Here is a 6,160-nt window from a genome sequence, read left to right as displayed (position 1 = left end):
CCTATCCGTTTTTGTTACGATTGCCTCCTTTAGAAATATCAGCTCTCTTTTTTTTTGGCCCCTATAAGGAAATGCTATTGCGGTTTTCCAACGTTCAATATTTTGGGCAAAATTAACACTTTCAAATAAAGCTAAACAAGCATATGTTTCACAGACAAAACAATATGTAAAGTTCTATTTTCCAGTTAGGCACCATTCCTTCAAAAAATTGCAACTATAGTTAGCATCTCAAGTAATAGGGTAAATATGCCAGTAGTCGACCATTTAAGGAGATTTTAAACTTTGTTAAAGTATAAAAAAAATCATTTTTACTAATAACTTTTACTGCATTTGTCATTAGAAAGAACAGTGTTTAAATTTTACGTTCGTGTAGCTCGCATAGGAAATCTTTTATACATAATTACACAGGAAAAAGAAAATACTAGAAACCCTGAAAAAAAACAGTAGTCGGCCTATGAAAACCAAAGGTCAGCCATTACTTTAACCAGTACTCAGCCACACTATAGAATTGACTTTTTTAATGGAATTTTAGAGATCAATTCCTCAGTAGAAAATTAAGGGACAAATATATTGCACTCAGAGTTCCTACAAAGAAAAACTACGTGGAAAACAGGCCCGCAACTAGAGGGAGCTAGGGGGCCTGGCCCTCCTAAACTTTTCGTGGCCCCTCCAGACCTCAACACAAAAAACACAATTTAGATATGTGTAAGAGATTTTTAATGACTTGCCCCCCTAACATATCTATGCCCCCCCAAACCTCTGTGGCTAGAAGCAGGCCTGGTGGAAAATATATTGCGATACAGGAAAAAAGACTTCTTGTATGATATTTACCATAAACTAAGAAAAATGTGCCTCGGCCTAGACTAGCCTATTTAAAACTAATATATAGGCCTATTTATATTTACATTTATATTTACATTGATATTTATATTTAGCTATGACATTAACCCTTTAATATGAAGTTCATTAAGCACATTCAGGACACATAAGCACTTGTTTAGCAGGTTACTCGTACGATAATACACTGAGGCACGTGCATTTTAAGTGGTACCAGTGATCACAAAAGTGACACCCAATATATTTAAGTGTATCGTTCTCAATATCACTTATGAATTCTTCTTCAGGCCTTAGACGGCATTTCAACAACTTCTTGCGTCTCGTCTTTTTAACTACTAGTGCTACTTGGCTTGACAGTCCTTTTCTTTTTGTTTGACTTAAAATGTTTCCTTTCTTTTGTATTCTCTCCCTTTTTCATTTTAGACATTCCTCTTCTAGTTTTCTTTTCTTTTCATTCTTTACCATCTGATAATTTCTCCATGCTTGGGAGGATACTGCACTTTGAACTTTTTCTCTGGGCACATGTTTGGTAGTTTTGTTTTTGATTGGAGCTAGCCAGAAAAGACGCTAATCAAAGCCAGATGATATGGAAGTATTTTACGAAGGTTTTCTTTGAATTTCTTCTGAGATCATATGGAGTTATTTCTGGCTCTACTGACTGTAGAAACAGAAGCAGACCTTTCACCTTGCGTCGCTTCAGTACAAGATGCCATAACGGATATGTTGTTTTCCTGGTTTGAGTCAGACGTAACGTCTATTTCTGATATCGAAGATATATTTGTAGGCTCTAGACGGCCAATTGCTAAAATTTGGTATGTTCCAGGACTAAGATATCGAGCATTTCACTAGCAAGTATCTCCTGATAGCAACTCGATCCTCTTCGGACAGAACAATAGCCTTATATGTGTTCATTATGTGTGTAGAATAAGAAGACTCTTTGGATAGAGTATCCTCAACGCACCTGATTGCAAAAACATCTGACACTGAGTCTATTCCAGTAGATGTCTTTGGACTGGTTGAAAGAAACGCTAAATCACGCGTTCTTAAACTGTTAGACACATTTTCCTCACACTCATAGTGAGTTAGAATGTAAATATTTATGATTATTCTGTATTGTTTCGGCAATCAGGCAACTCTAGGAACAGAGCAGATAAGAACAGATAATAATAATAATAATAATAATAATAATAATAATAATAATAATAATAATAATAATAATAATAATAATAATAATAATAATAATAATAATAATAATAATAATAATAGATGAAGAGCAATTGCAGCCTTGGAATTAAAAACGTGCAGAAACGCGACATTGTGCGGAGTAATTTAAAAAAAAATAAATCAATTAGATATGGATAACCCTTACTTCCTCATAGCTACCTTAGATTAAAAGTCTAAGCTATGATCAGGGTCAAGGGCGTCGATCCTGCTAGGGCCAGGGGGCCCGGGCCCCCAAAGCTTATGTAGGGCGTATGCTTAGGGTAAAATAAATACTCATTACCTGTCCTTTTTAAATTTTAGAGAAATAATTCAGACCAGCCATAAATCCTTAACCTTTTTTCCCTCAGTTCTAGAAAAATACAAGAATTGAAATGGTTACAATACCAGACTGATATTAAAGTACGGGACAAAAATAAACGACCAACATCGTCGTAAGTTTTAATGGCATTTTCGATCGTTTAACTTTGTCCCGTACTTTATAACTGTATTATACTTGTATGATGCAATTAGTGACATCATAACAGTTACTTTTTCATTAAATCGTTAGAAAAGTCTTCTACGTATTAGTTAAGTGTCTTAGTTGTATGTCATGTGTCATTTAAATTGAATGAATGATAAGTGGATGACTACTGGAGTATATGTATCCAGTAGTCGTCGTTGAAAGTAATAGGGGGCTGACCATTGGAAATTGAAGTGAAGAGTCATTTCCAGTAGTCAGCCCCTAATGGCTGACTACCGGAAAACGTTATCAAAAATGCAACTTGTAGTCAGCCCTCCTTATTTTTTCGCAATATCTTGTTTTGTATCATAAACCACGAATTTTTGATAAGCTACGATACATTCATGCATAGAAGAAAGCAATAACTCGTACTATTTTACAATAATATAATTTTAACCTAACTTTGAAGTAAAGCTTCTTCCTTATTTTTTTATTAACAAAATGCGCACTTTGCTCACTTGCATCAGCAGACATCAAATGATAATTTTTCTTTTCTGCCACGAGGAGTCACACCAGGCCATAACAAATGAGGTTGAATACTGGAGCTCTGATTTAAGTTGTAGTTGATTATTTGTTTGATAACAAGCTACTGTATGTTTATTTAATATGCTTTTTACTGAAAAATGGCTGACTACTGGAGACGGCTGACTTTAGGCACACTTACCCTCCTAACTAACTAACTAATTCTATGGCCTATGGAACCCGGAGGTTCAATGCCGCATTCACAAAAGCTCTCCACTGACTTCTATCCTTAGCTAACTGGATCCAGTTTCTACTTTGTATTCCTATTTCTGCGAGACCCATCTTAATATTGTCCTCCCATCTGCGCCTAGGTCTTCCTAATTATAAGCTCAAGTAATATGTAACATAATAATAACAATAATAATAATATCTTAGTATCAAACTTAAAGCGATTTTTATATGATGCATATATTCATGAAAATAGTCACTACTTGTTATGTACTCATTTGGTGTTCCCCTAGGGTTACTAGAAATTGAAATCAGGATCTCTGACTGTGCAGTCCAGTATGCTAACTGTATGACCACAGAGCACGGATCTGACAAAAAACATTTTCATAACGTTTTGCTACCCCTCCTTTTCCCGTATCGATTAAAGTGCCATCCGTGAAGGAATTGTTTTCAATTCTGGGTGAAATCAGTCACTTTTTTCTGGAGAATCGAAATGTCCAATAAGAAATGGGGGTCCCACTTTAAAATTTTAAAGTTACCCCTACCGCCAAAGGGAATGGGGATAGCGGATTTTGTTTGGTATAATTGAACTATACATATAAAGCAGAAACATATATTCTCATTTTGGGCGTGTGTTTTCAATTTGATATTAACTTAGAAATCTATTTGAACTTTGGTAGTGCTAGCATTTCCATAGCGTCATCTTCGTATACAAACAGATGATGAATAAAAGTGACAGAAGTTTGAAAGCTGACAGTTTATCTGATTTTGTTTTTATAACCAATTCAAATGTTAAAAATGTAACGTTGTATTTAGAAAAAATAAAATACCCTTATATTGAAAGAAAACCGGACTGGGAACCGAACCATCAATCATTACTGTAATTTCAAGCGCCTCGCTAAACCCACTTATTTTCTTCTTAATTTACGTCGCGAAAGGCGGCCCCGAAGTTCACTTACCAAAGTCTACTTTCCCCTTATCAGTACTTTCTGTATATTTCCTACTCGGTTATACACGTTTTACAGTAACCTTGAATGATAGGGACACAAACACAGACACGTCGAGAACATTTAAAATTCCAAAAGTTCTCTCACTGGGAATCAAACCGGGTACCCTGTACACCACAGACACACATGCTAGCCACTAGACCACACAGCCAAGTTATAAAGCCAGCGCGTTTTAATAATTCTACTGGAAATGCACGAGATATGCACTTGTAATACATTGAGTGATTTATTCGAGAGAGGTAAAGCACTTTACTTTGAATTCATTTCTTGGGTTCGTTTCTACTGTGTTTATTCTTTGTATTTTTCGTACACTACTTGAAAAAGCAAATACATTTTTCGCTACGGTGTCCAGAAATACTATTTTAACTGATCATAAAACAGAAATCTTTCGGTGAAATAATATGGGGTAATGTGTGCTATTCTAGTTTCATACCGAGTTCCTTCGTAGCTAAGCGGTTAGCATACGCACCTTTGACGTAAGAGACCCGGTTCGATTCCCGGTGTGAGCTCATGTGGTTCGGATTTCACGCTAATCAGTAGGTAAACGTCTCATATAGCCTCGATGCTGAAAGGGATGTTAAAATCAACTCAACATTATTTTATACCATCAATTGAAGCAAAAGGTAGACGATACTATCCTGTTAAAAACATGCATTTATTTCTTTGACACATATTACAAAGCATCGGACTATTTGCGACACTTCAAGAAAAAGATGCTTTATGAATATTAAGTCGCTTCAAGCGTTCAAATCGCTTTGTAAAAATCCAGATTATGAATTGCAATAACTTTTTACGTTGTAATTAAAATTACAGCATATATTGTTTTCTATCTCTCTCACATACTTTCTCTCTCTCTCTTTCTTTCTCTATATATACACACCTGTATATTACAATAGGTATCAGAACATGAATAATTTTCATTTTGGACGTGTGATTTAAGGTTGGTATTCAAATCAGAAAGTTGTTCCCATTATAACAATGTTAACGTTCCTCATTTTAGCGTCTTCGTATATAAATGATGACAGGGTGAACAAATGTAACAGGCTTTGAAACGTGATAGTTCATCTGATTTTTTTTTCAAGCACTTCAAAGCAGAACTTTATATTTAAAGAAATGTTTCCATATGTTGAAAAAAATCAAAACTGCCCGGAAGCAGATTGGAACTGCCGCCCTCCGATGCTAGACTTTTAATAACACTACTAAACACGCTTGACCACCGAGACAATTCATGAAAGAATATGCTGTAATAATGCTCATATATCGCTCCAAGCGCACGTTCACACCTGAAGTTTTAAATAGTCATTTTCTCCCTATATCAGTAATTTCAACTGAAGATATTGACTGATTTTTCATATTGGAACTGTGCATGAAGTGTGAATTGCATATTAAACGCAGAAATACGTAGTTGACTCTTCAGTTCATGTTTCTGTTCAATAGCTTCACATGTTAGTGAGTGTTTCCTAATACCTGTGTCATTTTCCCTCTTTTTTCCCACGGGATATTCTTCGTGTAATTATTTGACACACTAAGGTTTCATAAGATTAAAGGTTTTTTGCTTATAATTTTCTTATTTTGCTTTATTTTTCTCTAAAATAATAAATAATTATGCATTATTACACTGCTTTGTTAAGGAAAGCACAAAGAAGCGATAATATAGTCAGAAAAGCGAGTTATTAATGAAAATGTGGAAGTTACAGTATATGCGAACTTTTTTTTGCGGATGAGGATACACAAGAAGTGTGTGCATGGAAAGAGACGTGAATCATTTTACATAAGAGGATTCTTGCAAGGAAGCAAGTGCACAAGTACAAGTTGCAATTTTTTGCAGCATCTGACTGAAGAAGACCTTCTGTGAATTGAAGCCAATACTATTGTTTTTCTTGCTTCATCCGTAGCTGTTTTA

This window comes from Thermobia domestica, chromosome 2, assembly GCF_964235325.1.
Source record: "Thermobia domestica chromosome 2, izTheDome1.hap1.1, whole genome shotgun sequence".
In the NCBI taxonomy this organism is placed as follows: Eukaryota; Metazoa; Arthropoda; class Insecta; order Zygentoma; family Lepismatidae; genus Thermobia; species Thermobia domestica.
Note: the sequence above shows the minus strand (reverse complement) of the source record.